The 18663-nt window shown below is 46.5% G+C and overlaps 1 long non-coding RNA gene across 9 annotated transcripts; it reads right to left on the bottom strand.

Moving 5' to 3' along the window:
• Positions 1-1089: 1089 nt before the first annotated feature.
• Positions 1090-17816, bottom strand: LOC139683004 (uncharacterized). 9 transcript variants are annotated; one of them, XR_011699709.1, is made up of 17 exons: positions 17549-17816; positions 17411-17467; positions 17022-17316; positions 16865-16945; positions 15867-16788; positions 15709-15771; positions 15475-15615; positions 15315-15397; positions 14437-15238; positions 14302-14354; positions 13913-14052; positions 12884-12926; positions 12750-12802; positions 12593-12655; positions 12360-12499; positions 12207-12280; positions 1090-12130 (listed from the first exon to the last, which is right to left on the bottom strand). It is a non-coding gene; the product is annotated as an uncharacterized lncRNA (long non-coding RNA). The 9 variants fall into 9 exon arrangements; XR_011699707.1 differs by having other exon boundaries at positions 12884-13846; positions 13973-14052; XR_011699708.1 differs by having other exon boundaries at positions 12884-13846; positions 13973-14049.
• Positions 17817-18663: the final 847 nt, after the last annotated feature.

Here is an 18663-nt window from a genome sequence, read left to right as displayed (position 1 = left end):
CTCTACAATCTTGGTGTTATCCACTGCTTTGGTCTCCCTGTTCTTCTGTACCGGACAAGCTGGCTGCCGAGCAATGACAGTGTCTGCTGCTCTTCCCTCGCTTGTCTCTGCCTCTGCATAGCTGGAAACGCCAGAGTTGCGGAAAGGGGGAAGGGAGGGTGCTGCCTCCCCCTGTACAGCTCGGGCCGACTGATGGGAAGACGGAAATGAGCCTGCTGCTTCCCGCCCCACGCTGCTCTCTGCAGTCCCTGCAACATTCCTTCTGGCTCCCCTTTCCAGGGCTGCCTTATCAGTAACTGTGCTTGCCAGAGCAACATCGGGAAAGCTACCGGTGCTTCCCTGCTCTGTATATTTGATCTCTTCCCACCGTTTTTCTTTTCGTAACACTTGCCTTTTCAAAAATGTTTCAGGGCTTGTTAGATGCTTCCATTTCCACAAAACCAAAGCTAGAGGGGACTCCACTGGAGTCTCCTCTTCCATAGATTGTGTACAACCCATGCTGACAAGTTACAGGCAAGGGAAAAAAACTTTTCAGCACCCAGATTTGAACTGCTGGCCTCAGGAATACCAAGCAAGCTCACTCCTCCAAGTGCTATGTTACCGCTTCAGGCTAAGACAGAGTGATGTAATCCCAGAGAGATATTCCTCTCCTTTCCAGCTGCATTCAGCTAACATGAAACCCCTGAGCACTCTGCTTTGCCCTTCCCGAAGCAACAAGGGACCAAACCGTCCCTCACCCAGGCAAAACACCCTTTTGCCCACCAGGCTGAGAAACTGACTGGCCAGATCAGCTATACCTCCCAGCCCAACGTATTCCCAGTTCCAGGGAAAAACCTTCCCTTAGTTTGCTAGCAAAAATACCCAAAGGAACTTCTCCTTTTATCTTACCCGGTTGTTAGGAGTTTCAAAGGTCACTGAAGGAACCCTCCAAAATGTGCCGGCAGTAGAGAATTCCCGCAGGATGAAACTTCTTGCTCTGGAGTCCCTTGTGGTTCCAGGGTGCTGGATTCTCTGATTCCACCTTTCGCTCACCAAACTGATGCCGTGAATGACCCTTCCCCCCAAAAACAGGACTTCGAGCCACGTTAGTGTAGGGTAAGATAAAAAGGAAAGGTCCTTTAATAACACAGGGCCTACAGCCCACAGGAATACAGGATGACATGCATGTGTCTTAGTTCTTGTTTCCATGGCTTTTATAATAAGATTCCTCCAATCATTGCTTTACACATTTCTCAGTCCATCCCCAGTCCCACCCCTGGTCCAACCCCCCGGAATTGGGTCTGGGGTCATCAGGACCCTCTGTCTTCATCAGCTCTTCTTCCTCAGGCACACAAAGGTCTCTTGGAGCTCATCCAGTTTTGGCTTTTGGGTCACTCTGACTTATGTTTATGTTTCATTCTGTAGGCCTTCTGATATCCTTCAGCTCTTTACCTTGGAAAGGAGTCTAAACAAGATTAATTAACTAAAGGAGTTTGAGCTCCCTGTTCTGGGACAGGGGTAGTGATAGAAAGGCATTAAACTTAAACTGTTAGAAATATTAACCCTCTAAAAATCTACAACTACTGTGTTCCTAAAATCTACAAAATGTGAAAATCAGAACAAAAACCCTTTCGGCATCAATTGTGACACGGAAGAAAAATGATTTCCAGTGGGGCCCTGAACAGCAACAAGCCTTTGAGCAGATTAAACAGGAGATTACCCATGCAGTAGCCCTTGGGCCAGTCAGGACAGGACAGGATGTGAAGAATGTGCTCTACACTGCAGCCGGGGAGAATGGCCCATCCTGGAGCCTCTGGCAGAAAGTACCTGGGGAGACTCGAGGACGACCACTGGGATTCTGGAGTCGGGGATACAAAGGATCTGAAGCCAGCTATACCCCAACTGAGAAAGAGATCCTGGCAGCTTATGAAGGAGTTCCAGCTGCCTCAGAAGTGATTGGCACTGAGGCACAGCTCATCCTGGCACCCTGACTACCAGCGTTGTGCTGGATGTTCAAAGGAAAAGCTCCTTCTACCCATCACGCCACTGATGCCACATGGAGTAAGTGGATCACTCTGATCACACAGCAAATGGGTGTTTTGCCAGGGTGAGGGACAGTTTGGTCCCTTGGAGCTTCGGGAAGGGCAAGGTAGAGTGGCTCAGGGGTTTCATGTTAGCTGAATGCAGCTGGAAAGGAGAGGAACACCTCTCTGGGATTAAATTACTCTGTCTTAGCCTGAAGCAGTAACAACTCTAGCACATCTTGCTTGTACTTCTGCTATGGTGGAACTGACCTAACACCTCCCACTGCTGCACTCATTTCTTAGGTTTGCGTCATCCTGTATGAAATATTTCCTTGGTTACCCAGTCAGGTGATAGCTGTCTCCCAGTCCACATAGATTCTCTGAGCCAGCTAATTTGAGGTCTAGCTAAAACCACTACAGAATGTAAAGATTTTGAAAGCATGTGATGTATGAATTGAAAGAAAAAAAAGAAAAAAAAAGAGGAAAATTGAGAGTGAGAGAGTGAATGAAAGAGTGAAGGATGGATGAAGGTAGCTAAACAAATTGCTTCAAAGATGCACTATAGATGGAATATAACTGGAAGGGTTTTTATCTATGGTGAAGACTGGATTGTGGATTTTTGTGATTGTGACAAGTGTGCTGCTGTTAACATCAGGTGCAGGTCGTCTTCTGCAAGGGCCCTACAGAAGACTGCTGCTGCCATTTTTGTGGCACAATTACAGAGAGGAGGAATTGTGGGGGTGACAGTGTGTGTATGGATCTCTTAAGGTCTGAGGTGATTGATGAGTGCATCCTTAAGGACCAGAGAGGCACCTGTAGAATGTGAGATGCCTTGTAACCAGTAGAATCTCTCCATGTATGTTAGGTGAACTACTGACCAATAGTGTACTGGCATGTTATATGTAGGAGTAGATAAAAGTGAAGCTGTTACTAAAAATAAAGTCCTTTGTCTTCAGTGAGCCTTCTGATCACACTGCAGCCTGAGTTCTCTGCCTCCTCGACCGCCACTAAGATAATCTACATTACCCCAGTAAAGGGTGACCCCAATACTGATGGGCACTACCATCCCCAAGGAGATGGAGTCTCGCAGGATTTGCGGGCGAGACAGGCTAGCAGTGGGCTCTGGGGGTCCTGGATCATTTCTGGAGTTTCCTCCTTCCCAGGAGCTGCTGGGCTTCTGGCTACTCATTTGTTTACAGGGGGTCTCTATGACAACTCTCCCTGCTCCCTTTTCGATAGGGGAACACAGAGAAAACGCCTGCCTTTTTGCCTCCTCAGGAGATGGCAAAGGCACTTTCTTTGTCAAGGGAACGGAAACAGTCCCTCTCTCTCCCTTTGGGAACACAAACCCTTCACTGTCTTTAAAAGAAAAGTAAGTTAGAAAGTTGAGTTTATTGCTTCTGCTAATTTCCCAAGCTAGGACTAGCCTTGAATCCAAGAAGCTGTGCCACAGCCATGCTTGTCTTGGCTTCTCCCAGCCCAGCTCACTGAGCCCAGGGACAACTACTCCATTCCAGAAACTCAGCTTTGCCTCAGTCTTCCCACCAGGCTGGCCCCAGCTTATCTTTGCTTCTCTTTCTTCACTACAGAGGTGCTGATACAAAGCCTCTTTTCTAACCACAGACAAGACACAAAACAGTGCTTCATTAAAACACAGAACTGATTGCTCTCTCACACAGCTATGAATGGGGAAAGGGAAGGCAGGAAGGAGACTGTGCTCCTCTGCTATCCTGGTGTTATCCACTGCTTTGACCTCCCTGTTCCTCTGTACCAACTGCCCAGTAAGGGCAGTGCCTGCTGCTCTCCCCTCGCTTGTCTCTGAACCTGCATAGCTGGAAACGGCAGAGGTGGGGGAAAGGGGAAATGAGCCTGCTGCTTCCCACCCCATGCTGCTCTCCACCGTCCCTGCAACATCTCCCTTGGCCCTCCTTTCCAGGGCTGCAGCCTTATCTGCGACTGTGCTTATCAGAGCAGCCTGGGGGAAGCCACCGGTGCCTCCCTGCTCTGCATATTTGATCTCTTCTCACCGTTTCTCCTTTTGTAATGCTTGCCTTTTCAAAGCTAGGCCTTGCTCCTACTGCTGCCACTACTTGCCTTTTGCTTGAGTTCAGGGAAGTAGAAATATTTTGTTGTTACTCTTTCTGTTTCTTGCTAGGTATCTTTTGGGGTGTTTATAGATCCAGAGTGACAGAATCTGGTTTTGGTGGAAAGTAGAAAATTGTTGTTATACCTAACTTGTGTGTGTGTTATATTGTAATTTTCTCTTAATTTTCTCTTTTCTGTATAAATATATGTAGCTAGTTTAAGCATAAACTTAGTTTGAGAGTTTGGGTTTTTCCCCCCTTTCTCTCTTTTCTTGGTGAGGGGTGAGAGGCTCTGACTTGATATTGAGCAGTTGGCATTTTGCCAGCTCAAACCCAAGACACATTCATTACTTTGAACCAGTAGCAGAAACTTAATTGCTGCTTTATACTGTAATGTAGCATATCTATCTCTATTTACTAACAGTATCTGTTAACAGTGCACTGAAAACTATAAATCTAGCATTACTCTTTTTTACTTAACTACTATCTTAACCTTCTACCAAATTAACATCTTAATTTTTACTAAAGTAACATTACTCTGCTTACTTAATTCTTAACTTTTTAAGAAATTAAAAAACCTTATTCTATTTACTTAACATCTTAATTTTCTTAACACACCAAACAATATCATTTCTATAAACTGCTTATGTTGCATTAACCTTTTTCATCTATAAGAACAGACCTTAACCATTCTAACTCTTGTAGTTCTTGTGTTACATACATTAAATATGCATAGATTTGGTCTCAGTTGTTCACATTATTAACAGTGAGGGATTCCAGTAACATGAGTAACACCTCAGGTGTCTAAAAAAATTTTTATGTTCATTCTGCTATATAAGCAGGACTATTATTACTTTAATTTGCTTTGGTACTCCTAAAACTGCAAAAACTCTTTGACAATGCCTAATAGCATCAGATAGAGATACATCAATTGCCCATTGGTGTTACGGATTTGAATCTTGGGATCAAATTTAAAGCCTAATTTCTTGAACTCTATAGAAATTTTAGGAAAACTTGTTCCATTTGCAAATGTCACTCAAATGTTCTGCTGATCAATCTTATTCAGTCAGGGGAACCACTGCTCATGTCCACCATTGACTTCAACCTGTGGAGACAAAATTAGAAACTTTTCTCCAAATTATTAAATGCTCACAATACTCTGTAACTTTTTAACAGGAGTCCAATTAACAGAGGAATTGATTCAGGATGGGATTTCTTGCAGGAGAGATGCTGGCAGTCTTGTCTTTTCATGATTTATTTCAGAGCTTCCTTTCAGGGCTTGAGGTGGCTGCATTCTGCTGTGCTGAAGACAAGCTTCAGCTGCCGTGTGCAAAAGTCAGTCCATTCAGCTGCTTGCTTTTGCTACACTGATAACCTTTGAGTCCCTTCAATGTTCTGATGTTCATTTGGACTACCAGACCCAGAAATGCCTTGCGAGAACTGAAGCATGTGACAGGAAATTTGATGACATACTGCAAAGCTCTCAGCACATGGTTGCCACCCCCCCACCCCTCAGAGGGGGTGCCCGCCATCTTGAAATTGTGTAGCAAAAATTTCCTCATATTGGCAAAGTTGCAAAACAGCTGCAAATGAACTTCTGCAGTCCCTCAGAGTGAAAAAAACTGAGTAACACAGAACCAAAAGAGTAGTTTCTGATAACTCTTTTTGCAGGCTTAGAAGGTAATAAATCTCTTTGTAGCCGCAATAAAACAGTCTTCTCCCGTTGTCTCTCCAGCATGAGTGAGTTTGTTTTCTTAAGCAAAAGACAATTCCTTAGCAATCTTCACATCATTAAGAACTCTATGGCTTTTTCAACCTTTTAAAACTTCCAGGGTTCGTCAAGACTCTACCTTAAAAGCGGCTTATAAAAAAGCATTTGTCTGTGCACTTTAAGCATTCTTTTTCATGAAGATACTAAGAATTTCTCCCTTTTGCTTCCCTCTATCCCAAGGTCTGACATTTGGGAGGGAGCAAGGGATTAGTAGCTGACACATCAGCAGTAAATCAAGTTGCAGTTTCAACTTTAAGAGTTTTTCCAAGTTACTTTTAGTTTCATCTCTAGCAATTTCTTTCAAGTTACTTTCAGTTCCAGCTTTATCAATTTCTTTTAAGTTACTTTGGTCCCGTACTTCTGACTCATTATTTTCCTTATCAGTCTAAAACTGCACTGTCAAAGCATCTCTTAAAATCCTTCATATCATTAATAAATCAAAGGCCTTTTTTCGAGCTTTTAGTATCTTAAACTCAGTTCCACATCTTGCTTATTTACGACCAGTTCACACTGTGAGGCCTTGCATTTTAACCTTTTGGGGTTTTTTTCCATGAAGACAAAAATTAGAACCTCCCCTTTGGATATCTCTCAACCCAGGATTATTCCCATAGGCTCACCTATAAGTTTTCCTTCCAAGTGTTCGCTGTCGAAGATCCGGACCTTTTTAGTTATACTGTGATACCCCACACCGCACGACATTTTCTGTGATAACATCACAGCGAAAAACTGCTACTGTGGGAAAAGCGCCTGACAGATAATTAACCTCTGTTGTAAATCACCCAGATCGTGGGTCACCGGTTCTTTGGCACGTCAAGGGCTCACCATTTATTGGGGTCACCCTTTACTGGGGTAATGTAGATTATCTTAGTGGCAGTCGAGGAGGCAGAGAACTCAGGCTGCAGTGTGATCAGAAGGCTCACTGAAGACAAAGGACTTTATTTTTAGTAACAGCTTCACTTTTATCTACTCCTACATATAACATGCCAGTACACTATTGGTCAGTAGTTCACCTAACATACATGGAGAGATTCTACTGGTTACAAGGCATCTCACATTCTACAGGTGCCTCTCTGGTCCTTAAGGATGCACTCATCAATCACCTCAGACCTTAAGAGATCCACACACACATTGTCACCCACACACATCGGCTGCTCCCGGGGACACTGAGACAAGCGAAAATGCAGCGCAAGCAGAACCCCCTGGAAAGGCAGAGCTTGGCCTGGCAGCCGTCCCAGGACAGCCAGGAGCAGGTTCCACCAGCGCTGTGAAATTGACTTCTGCCAGCGTCGCTCTGCTTGGAGTGGCGAACAGAGCCAGCAGAGAGGGGCCAGGCACGGCAGGGTTTGCCTTGAAAGCTGGCAGAGCCAGCAGCTGCGGGAGTGGCAGTGGGAGCGGCGTGGCCAGGCACGCAGACAGAGCGAGCGCAAGGGAGGCAGCACATACATCTCCGGGGCTGGGAGCTGAACAGGCAGGGGTTGCTGGCCAAGGAAACGAAGCTTCCTCTTGGGCAGCTAGGGCAGCAAGGAGTCCTGCAGGTACCACCGGAAAAGGGGGGCTGAGAGTTGTTGCCCCCGGAGCAGCAGAGCTGCTGCTCTGGCCAGGCAAGCAGCACAGCACAGCAGGGCCAGAGCCAGGAACGGCACCAGCAGCAGCTCTGAGCACTGCAGTTTCCATGGCAACGGAAACTACTGTGAGTGCCGACACAGTCAGGGATGGGACCGTCCCCCTCAGAGCCAGCATGGCCCCAACAAAGAGGGCCAGGGAAGCTGTGCTCAAAGCCAGTGCTACGGCAATAGCAGATGCAAGCACAAACCCAGGTGCAGCAAGAGAAGCAGGGGCAGCACCTACAGCCGAGACCTTGCCCCAGCTGACAGCGCCAGCCACTGTTTCCTCTCTAACCCTTGTCACTAACAATCCGTACCTGCCTCGCCAAGCAGGAAGAGGATTTAAATGCCTTGTCCTCGTGTTCAGGACTCCCCACCAAGCAGGGAGGAAGTGGAGTCATCCCGACTACCCTGCCCTGGTGTACAAGATCTCCACTTGCAGGAAAGGGGCAGGGGTGGGAGTGTCCAGTTCACTGGTTTGTTGTTTTTTTTTTAATGAATAAAATTTCGGTCTCCTGCCAAGCCCACCACTGGTTCAGCATAGGAGACAGGTCAGCCACTGCCTGGAGTGGCCGCCGTGTCTGCGAAACCCTCCACGCTGCATCAAGACATCTGCTGCCACCACCCACGTCGCTCCCAAAGCCACCTCAGCCCCGCAGCCGCATCAGGGTGAACCACCACCGCAGTGCTGTGACCAGACCCCTACTTGGAGCAGCCCGGTCATCTTGAAAACTCTATTACCGCCATCTTCAGCCAGCCACATGGAAAGTCACGGGACCAGCCCAGCGGCTGCTGAACGGCAACTCTTGCGCAATACCTCAAGCTCACACAACGCAGAATGTTGCGCCACAGAACTGAGCATGCGCAGAAGGGACACAGTTTGCATAACTCTTACGAAATACAGGAACTGGGCATGCACAAAAGAGCAACAGGTTGCACAACTCTTGCGAAATGCATGAACTGCGTCTGCACAAGGGGGCGTGGCCTACACCAAAAAAGTGAAAATAAACGAGGTTTTGGCCCAGGTCCAGCACAAACCTTTTGGGAGCTGGTCTCCTAGGTCGTCCAGTGTTCTGCCACGCTGCAAGCACTGTATTGCTCCTCTCTTGCCTTCACAAAGAGCTGAAATCACTGAGGCTGGGGCTAACTAAGCTGGACACTGATATCACTTATTAAAATCAATTTCTGTTTGTTCTTTTTTTCCTTAATAAATAATATTACTTTTCTTATCCTTATTAAATAAAATAAATGCTGATATTCTAGCCAATGCCTAGCTGCCTATAACACCCAGCATTTTCCCTCTACTCCTCCCACTGAGACCGAAAAGGGGGTAGCGAAAAGGGTAATACCGTTACTTTGTTGCAAGCTGCCTGAACAGACGCTGTTCATTCCAACTTAGATTAATGTTAAAGCACTAACTTAAGAGCCTCTATCTTGTTTAAGTTTAAAAATTCTGTCTGCGTTTGCAATTTTCTCATTTCCATTTTTAGAGAAGTCTCAACACCTGATACACCAAGACAGACTGGCAAAGCAAAAGACTTTCTCTGTTGGCCTCTGTGTTCCGGATTTGCTCTAAAGCTGCTCCAGCTTGTAGCATGTTGGTCTCAACTTGGCTGCTGAGAACCAAGACCAGGGTTATACTGATGCAGGAAGTTGTAACCTACGTATTTTTGGCTTTAACGTGAATTAACCATCTGCTATTAGAATATGATTTGCAGACAACCAAAGAAGTCACCACTAGACCTGAAGGACATGGCTCTCAAGAATCCAACAGAGAGCAAAGTTAATAAAACAACATTGTGTAGAATAAGCATGTCTTCTCTTCAATGGATGCTGCATATGAGAAAGATTTCTCTGGATCCGGTTTGAGAATTCTACACAGGGGTCTGTGTGATTGTAACATCAAATTTGTTCCTCTTGAATTTGTCTCCAATGTCTTATCATCTAGTGTCTGTAACAGTGTGTGAAGCACTGAGCCTCATAGAAGAAAACAAGTCCTGTGTGTCCTGTATTACAAGACAAGAAAATAACTAGTCACAACACTGCAGCTAAAAGACTGATTTAGCAGTGCTTTCTGTCCTGGCACCTTTTCCCTGCCAGGGATCTTTGTCCGTCTTCAATTCTGGGCTGCAACATGGCAATTTCCCAGACCTGCACGTGCCAAGAACGATTGAGCTTCGCAGCAAGATAAAAGGTGGCAGCCTCAGGCTCTCAGGTGCCAATGATGGGGCCCCATGAACACTAGAAAAGCAGCAATGGCTTTCTCTCCTGGCACCTTTTCCCTGGCAGGAATCTTGATCAGTCTTCAATTCTGGGCTGAAAAATGGCAGCTTCCCAGACCCGCACATGACAAGAACAATTGAGTTTTGCGCAGACATAAAAGGTGGCAGCCTCGGGCTCTCAGGTGCCAATGATGTGGTCCCCTTAACAGCATAAAAGCAGCAATGGCTTTCTGTCCTGGCACATTTTCCCTGGGAGGAATCTTTGTCCCTCTTCAATTCTGGGCTGAAAAACGGCAATTTTGCAGACCTGCACGTGCCAAGAACGTTTGAGCTTTGCTCCAAGATAAAAGGTGGCAGCCGTGGGCTCTCAGGTGCCGATGATGTGGCCCCATGAACACTAGAAAAGCAGCAATCGCTTTCTGTCCTGGCACCTTTACCCTGGGAGGAATCTTTGTCCGTCTTCAATTCTGGGCTGAAAAATGGCAATATCCAAGAACCCCACATGCCAAGGATGATTGAGCTTTGTGCCAAGATAAAAGGTGGCAGCCTTGGGCACTCAGGTGCCAGAGCTGTGGCCCCATTAACACTAGAAAAGCAGCAATCGCTTTCTGTTCTGGCACCTTTTCCCTTAGAGGAATCTTCATTCGTCTTGAATTCTCTGCTGAAAAATGGCAATTTCCCAGACCCGCACTTGCCAATGTTGATTGATGTTTAAGGCAAGACAAAAGGTGACAACCAGCTAACTTTATATAAGTCTCTGAGAGTGTATCCCATCTTGAAACAAATGATCAAGATACTCTGAGATAAATTCCTCTTAGAGACAAATTGACATCTTTCATCCAACACTGAACACTGTAACAGGTCACTTTAGATATGTGTCTGAAATAAAAGTAATCACTGGAATAAAATACCAGAAACACCATCTTTTGCAATGCCAACTAGCAAAAGAATATAAAGGATGGAATTCTTAATAGACAGGAGAACTAAATAATTAATACTTTATAAAGGGTTACAAAAGGATAGAAAATAGTTGGTGTTGCAGTGGTTAATTCCTCTCTCTGGTGTGCACTCGAGCAGACAGGCAAGGACTATCAGGATGGGCAGGAGTTGGACTGCATCCATGCTCAGCAGGCTTCCCCGCGGAGCCAACACTGGCTCGGTGGAAGGATGGGTGTCGATCAGCTCCCCCACTCCCAGTGTTCTTATTAATTAGCAATGCATTATACTACGTAGGGCCAGTACGCAGTACAAGATCATGTCTGGGAGGTAGCCAAACGCTACCTATTAATTACATAAGTGGCAACAGTCTGCAGGATTGCTTGTTGGGTAGTGCTTCTACAACCCCGCCCACATTATCTTTTTCCCATCATCAGCTTCCTCACGCCGTCATATGACCTTCACTATTGTGTTCTCAGTTTATTTATATGTATGTTGAGTTGCTCAGCCAAGTCCAAGAGGAGCACAGCCTTGATAATACAGAACTGTTATTTTGTACACTACTCTGCCTGGCTTTCCCAGCATGTTAAAACTACTTTCTCACTCTTCTATACTCTATGGATCATTTCAACTAAAAGTATTCCATTTACTTTCATGTTTTTCCTATAACTTAGCAAGTGGCAGGGCCAGACATGGACTAAAATATACTATTTTATTACACGCTAATTGGCTGACCAACTGTCTTCTTAAGCTTTTCTCCATCTGGGGTACTTCTTGACCAGTTGCCAGCAGAAAAAAACTAAAGGAACAGTCACACCACCCCAGCACTCGCTAAGAGCTTAATAATTTAAAAGATCTCATTTCCCCTTAGGATGTGAACACTCCAAGCAGAGCCTGTAATACAACAAATAACAACCCCTGCTAGGAAAGCCCCATCAGCTCTACAAAACACAGCTCTAAGGACTGCACACAAGTTCAGGACAGCTGCCCCATCTAGTATGACTGTACAGCCATTGCCTCAACAGGCTAAGGTAATACACATGTTAACATGACACTCTGAGCAAGATTCTACCTCCCCATCCATCTACAGAGCAGGGCAGAGCAGCTCCAGACACCTTGTACCTGTGAGTACACCAAGCGAGCGACACAATTAAGACAAACCTGTCACCAAGAAGAACCAACCCAATGACACTAAACACCGAGAAGATAAAGGACTGACACAGACTGGAACTGCTCTGCCCTGTACAGACTGCCCCAATAATAAAAAGCCAGACAAGTTCCCTTGATGTGCCCTAAGGACTTGTTCTGGGATACCCATTTAGTTAGACAACCTTGACAAATCCCTCCTGGCAAAGCACAAACTTGCACCCAAGTCCCATCCCCTCTCCGCATCACAGCCCTCCACTTATCTTTCCCAGAGGTGGGGATGCAAATCCATCTTTGACACAAAGCAAGTGTGTCTGGTCTGGTTCAGAGGTTCCTGTGGTCTCCCAGTAACTGCCTTACATAACTACAAGAAAGAAAACTGAAATCAATGAAGGACTTGACCAGCACAGAGGCCAAACCCCAAAAATTCCACAACTTACCATCCCCTGAAGCATGCCAAGGTCTTTGACTCTGACAGGAGTTGGATGCTGCAGCTGTCACGTCGGGGGGATACCTTAGTGAGCAAGAGACAAAGTCAGATGACAATTCTGAACATTCACATTCCAGCTCCTCCTCGCCACCTCCCAACTCACCTGAAATGCTCCTCTTGTTCCAGATGCTACTGAGCTTTCTAATACTTAGGGATTCCTCACCAGGTGAGCTGCAGACAACCGAGCGCCATCGGAGCCCTCACTGATGTGTCGCTGCCCCCCTCCCAGTGGACAGACTGGTGCTGCAAAGAAAACATAGATACTGAGGCACATACTGACCTACCTCCTCAGAGTGCATTGCATCCTTGTCACAAAGGTGCCTGAGGCTTCTTTACCTTGACCTCTTATTGAAAAGACCTTTATCACATCAAGCAGACGCTTGTAGGCTTGTGTACCACCTGTAAAAAAACCCACAAGAGATGTGCATAGTTTGAGGAAATAGACAACACCCTAAAAATAACAGTGAATTCAGACTGCGAGTAAAATTCTCACCCTGCCAGTCTCTCCTTCTGTGCTGGGAGCCCACAACAGAGTTCGTATCCCATCTTGAAAGCAAAAGCAAGAAGCCACAAGATAAAGGTCTCCTACAGACAAAAGGTTTCATCCAACTCTGAGTACTGACTGACCTTTTTCCTAAGCTGCTTCAGCTTATCTTGTTCCAGGGTACTTCTTGTGAGGTTGCCAGTAGAAAAAAAACAAACAGATTAGTCAGGTCATCCAGACACTCGCTAAGAGCTCAATAATTTAAAAGTTCTCATTTCTCCTTAGGAAACGAACACTCCAACCACAGCCTCCAATAAGGCAGATAACCCATCTTCAAGGCCCTGCTAGGAAAGCCCCATCAGCTCCACAAACCGCAGCTTTTATGACCGCACACAAGTTCAGGACAGCTGCCCCATCTAGTATGGCTGCACAACCACTGCCTCAACAGGCTAAAGTAATCCACATGTTAACATGACACTCTGAGCAATATTCTACGCCCCCACCCATCTACAGAGCAGGGCAGAGCAGCTCCAGGCCAAGTGCAGACAGACACCTCGTACCTGTGAGAACACCAAGCGTGCGACACCATTGTGAGACAAACCTGTCACCAAGAAAAATTGAGCCCAGTGACAGAAAAACACAGAAGACAAAGGACGTGACACAGACCGGAAATGCTCTGCCTTGCACACCTTGCCCCAATGATAAAAAGCAAGACAAGTTCCCTTGGTGTGCCCTAAGGACCAGTTCAGGGATACCCATTTCACTAGACCATCTTGACAAATCCCTCCTGGCAAGGCACAAACTTGCACCCGACTCCCATCCCCACTCCATGTCACAGCCCTCCACTTATTTTTCTGAAAGCTGGGGATGCAAATCCATCTTTGACACAAAGCAAGTGTGTCTGGGCTGGCTCAGAGGTTCCTGCAGTCTCCCACTAACTGCCTTACTCAACTACAAGAAAGAAAATAAAATCAATGAAGGACTGGAGCTGCATGGAGGCCAAACCCCAACAATTCCACAACTTAGCATCCCTGAAGCGTGTTGAGGTCCTTGGGTCATCGGCTCTGACAGGAGTTGGCAGCTGCAGGTGCCACCTCGGGGGATACCTTAGCAAGCAAGAGACAAATGCAGATGACATTCCAGCTCCTCCTCCTCACTACCTCCCAACTCACCTGAAAGACTCCACTTGTTCCAGATGCTACTGAGCTCTCTAATACTGATGGAGTACTCACTGGGTGAGGCACAGATGCCCAAACACCACCGTAGCATTCAGTCAAGTTTCGTTGCACCCCTCCCAGTGGACAGACTGCTGCTGCAAACAAAAGATAGATACTTAGGCATGTACTGGCCTACCTCCTCATAGTGCATTGCATTCTTGCCACATAAGTGCCTGAGGCTTCTTTACCTTGACCTTTAATTGGACAGACCTTCATCACATTGACCAGACAGTTGTAGGGTTGTGTACCACATGTGAAAATATTTACAACAGACATGCATAGTTTGAGCAAATAGGCAACACCCTGAAAATAACAATGAATTTGGTCTGGGAGAAAAAACTCACCTTGTCAGTCTCCTCTTCTGTACCGGGAGCCAACAGCAAAGCTTGCATCCTATCTTGAAAATAAAAATAGAAGCCACAAGTTAAAGGACTCCTACAGACAAAATTGACTTCATTCATCCAACACTAAGTACTGACCAACTGTCTTCCTAGGCTGCTTCAACTTGTCTCATTTTGGGGTACTTTTTGTCTGGTTGCCAGCAGAAAAAAAAGAAACAATGAATTAGTCAGGTCACCCAGGCACTCATTAAGAAAATCAAAATTTAAAAGTTCTCATGAACACTCCAACCACAGCCTGCAATAAGACAAATGACAACCCCTCTTCAAGGCCCTGCTAGGAAAGGCCCATCAGCTCTTCAAAACCCAGCTCCTAAGGACTGCACACAAGTTCAGGACAGCTGCCCCATCTAGTATGACTGTACAGCCATTGCCTCAACAGGCTAAGGTAATACACATGTTAACATGACACTCTGAGCAAGATTCTACCTCCCCATCCATCTACAAAGCAGGTCAGAGCAGCTCCAGGCTAAGCGCAGACAGACACCTCATACCTGTGAGAACACCAAGCATGCAACACAATTAAGACAAACCTGTCACCAAGAAGAACTGACCTAATGACACTAAACACCGAGAAGATAAAGGACATGACACAGACTGGAACTGCTCTGCCCTGCACACCTTGTCCCAATGATAAAAATCCAGACAAGTTCCCTTGATGTGCCCTAAGGACCAGTTCTGGGATACCCATTTCACTAGACCACCTTGAAAAACGCCTCCCGGCAAGGCACAAACTTGCACACGACTCCCATCCCCGCTCCGCGTCACAGCCCTCCACTTATCTTTCTCAGAGGTGGGGATGCAAATCCATCTTTGACACAAAGCAAGTGTGTCTGGTCTGGCTCAGAGGTTCCTGCGGTCTCCCAGTTACTGCCTTACTCAACTACAAGAAAGACAGTTGAAATCAATGAAAGACTGGAGCAGCACAGAGGCCAAACCCCAACAATTCCATGACTTACCATCCCCTGAAGCATGCCAAGGTCCTTGGGTCCCCAACTCTGACAGGAGTTGGCGGCTGCAGCTGTCACCTCGGGGGATACCTCTAAGGAGGTGACAGAAAGTTAGATGACACTTCTGAAGGTTCACATTCGAGCTTCGTCTTGCTACCTCCCAACTCACCTGAAAGGTTCCTCTTGTTCCAGATGCTACTGAGCTTTCTAATACTTAGGGATTCCTCACCAGGTGAGCCATAGACACCCGAGTGCCATCAGGGCCCTAACTGATGTGTCGCTGCGCCCGCTCCTAGTGGACAGACTGGTGCTGCAAAGAAAACATAGATACCCAGGCATGTACTGACCTACCTACTCATAGTGCATTGCATCCTTGTCACAAAGGTGCCTGAGGCTTCTTTACCATGACTGCTAATTAGACAGCCCTTCATTAAATTGAGCAGATGGTTTTAGGGTTGTGTACTACCTGTAAAAAAAAATTACAACAGACATGCATAGTTTGACCAACTAGAAAACACCCTAAAAATAGTAATGAATTCAAACTGGGAGCAGAGTTCTCACCTCACTGATCGCCCCTTCTCTGCTGGGAGCCCATGCCAGAGATTACGCGTCAGCTTCAAACAAAAAACCAGAAACCACAAGATAAAGCGCTCCTGCAGACAAAATTGACTTCATTCATCCAACACTGATTAGTGATCCACCTTCTTCCTAGTCTGCTTCACCCTGTTTTGTTCGGGGGTACTTCTTGTCCGATTGCCAGCAGAAAAAAACAACGGATTAGTCAGGTCACCAAAGAGCTCACTAAAAGCTTAATAATTTAAAAGTTCTCATTTCCCCTTAGGAAATGAACACTACAACCACAGCCTGCAATAAGACAAATGACAACCCCTCTTCAAGGCCCTGCTAGGCAACTCCCACCAGCAACACAAACCCCAGCTCTCTAAGGACTGCACAAAAGTTCAGGACAGCTGCCCCACCTGGTATGACTGTACAGCCATTGCCTCAACAGGCTACACTCAACATTACACTCTGAGCAAGATTCTACCTCCCCACCCATTTGCAGAGCAGGGCAGAGCAGCTCCAGGCCAAGCGCAGACAAACACCTTGTACCTGTGAGTACACCAAGCGTGCGACACAAAAGAGACAAACCTATCACCAGCAAGAAACAACCCCAGTAACAGAAAACACAGAGAAGATAAAGGACATGACACAGACCAGAAATGCTCTGCCCTGCACACCCCGGTGATAAAAATCAAGACAAATTCCCATGATGTGAGCTAAGGACCTGTTCTGGGATAGACCATCTTGACAAATCCCTCCTGGCAAAGCACAAACTTGCACCCAAGTCCCATCCCCGCTCCGCATCACAGCCCTCCACTTATCTTTCCCAGAGGTGGGGATTCAAATCCATCTTTGACACAAAGCAAGTGTGTCTGGTCTGGCTCAGAGGTTCCTGCGGTCTCCCAGTTACTGCCTTACTCAACTACAAGAAAGACAGTTGAAATCAATGAAAGACTGGAGCAGCACAGAGGCCAAACCCCAACAATTCCACGACTTACCATCCCCTGAAGCATGCCAAGGTCCTCGGGTCCCCGGCTCTGACAGGAGTTGGCAGCTGCAGCTGTCACCTCGCAGGATACCTTAGGGAGGTGACAAAGTCAGATGACACTTCTGAAGGTTCACATTCCAGCTCCTCCTTGCTACCTCCCAACTCACCTGAAAAGCTCCCCTTGTTCCAGATGCTACTGAGCTTTCTAATACTTAGGGATTCCTCACCAGGTGAGCCGCAGACCCCTGAATACCGTCAGTGTCCTCACTGATGTGTCTCTGCACCCCTCCCAGTGGACAGACTGGTACTGCAAAGAAAACATAGACTCTGAGGCGCATACTGCCCTACCTCCTCATAGTGCATTGCATTCTTGCCACATAAGTGCATGAGGCTTCTTTCTTCGACCTCTAATTGGACAGACCTTCATCACATTGAGCAAACACTTGTAGGTTTGTGCACCACCTGTAAAAAAAATTACAAAAGACGTGCACACTTTGAGCAAATAGACACTACCCTAAAAATAACAATGAATTCAGACTGGGAGTAAAATTCTCACCTTGCTGATCTCCCCTTCCATGCCAGGAGCCCACAGAGATTTCATCCCAGCTTGAAACTAAAAGACAAGAAACCACAAGATAAAGGACTCCAACAGACAAAATTGACATCATTCATCCAACACTGAAAACTGACCCACCTTATTCCTAGTCTGCTTCAGCTTGTCACATTGTAGGGTACTTTTTGTCTGGTTGCCAGCAGAAAAATAGAAACAACAAATTAGTCAGGTCACTTAGGCACTCGCTAAAGGCTTAAAAATCTAAAAGTTCTCATGAACACTCCAACCACAGCCTGCAATAAGACAAATGACAACCCCTCTTCAAGGCCCTGCTAGGAGAGCCCCATCAGCTCTACAAAACCCAGCTCCTAAGGACTGCACACAAGTTTGGAACAGCTGCCCCATGTGATATGACTCTACAGACATTGCCTCAACAGGCTAAGGCAATCCACGTGTTAACATTACACTCTGAGCAATATTCTACCTCCCCACCCATCTACAGAGTAGGGCAGAGCAGCTCCAGGCCGAGCACAGACAGACACCTCATACCTGTGAGAACACCAAGGGTGCAACACAATTGTGAAAGAAACCTGTCACCAACAAGAATTGACCTCAATAACATAAAACACAGAGAAGACAAAGGATGTGACACAGACCGGAACTGCTCTGCCCTGCACACCCTGCCCCAATAACAAAAAACAAGACAAGTTCCCTTGATATGCTCTAAGGACCTGTTATGGCATATACACTTTGCTATACCAACTTGAAAAATCCCTCCTAACAAGGCGCAAAGTTGGACCCGACTCCCATCCCCTCTCCCTGTTGCAGCCCTCCACTTATCTTTCCCAGAGGTGGGGAATGCAAATCTGTCTTTGACACAAGGGAATTGTGTCTGGGCTGGCTCAGAGGTTCCTGTGGTCTCCAGGTTCCTATCTTATTTAACTGCAAGAAAAAAACCCCCGAAATCAATGAACTACTGCAGCAGTACATAGGCTGAGCTCCAACAATTCCCCTACTTACCATCCCTAAGGTGTGCCAAACTCCTCACCTGTGGCTTCACTCACCCTCCCCTTTACATGCAGAGCAGCCCCAGGTGTGAGCTGTGAGGATAACGAGGGCTTGGAGCAGCCCCAGGTGTGAGCATAACGAGGGCTTGGAGCAGCCCCAGGTGTGAGCATAACGAGGGCTTGGAGCAGCCCCAGGTGTGAGCATAACGAGGGCTTGGAGCAGCCCCAGGTGTGAGCATAACGAGGGCT

This window comes from Pithys albifrons, chromosome 26 (genome assembly GCF_047495875.1).
Source record: "Pithys albifrons albifrons isolate INPA30051 chromosome 26, PitAlb_v1, whole genome shotgun sequence".
NCBI classification, from domain to species: Eukaryota; Metazoa; Chordata; class Aves; order Passeriformes; family Thamnophilidae; genus Pithys; species Pithys albifrons.
Note: the sequence above shows the minus strand (reverse complement) of the source record. Positions and strands in the feature narration are given on the sequence as shown.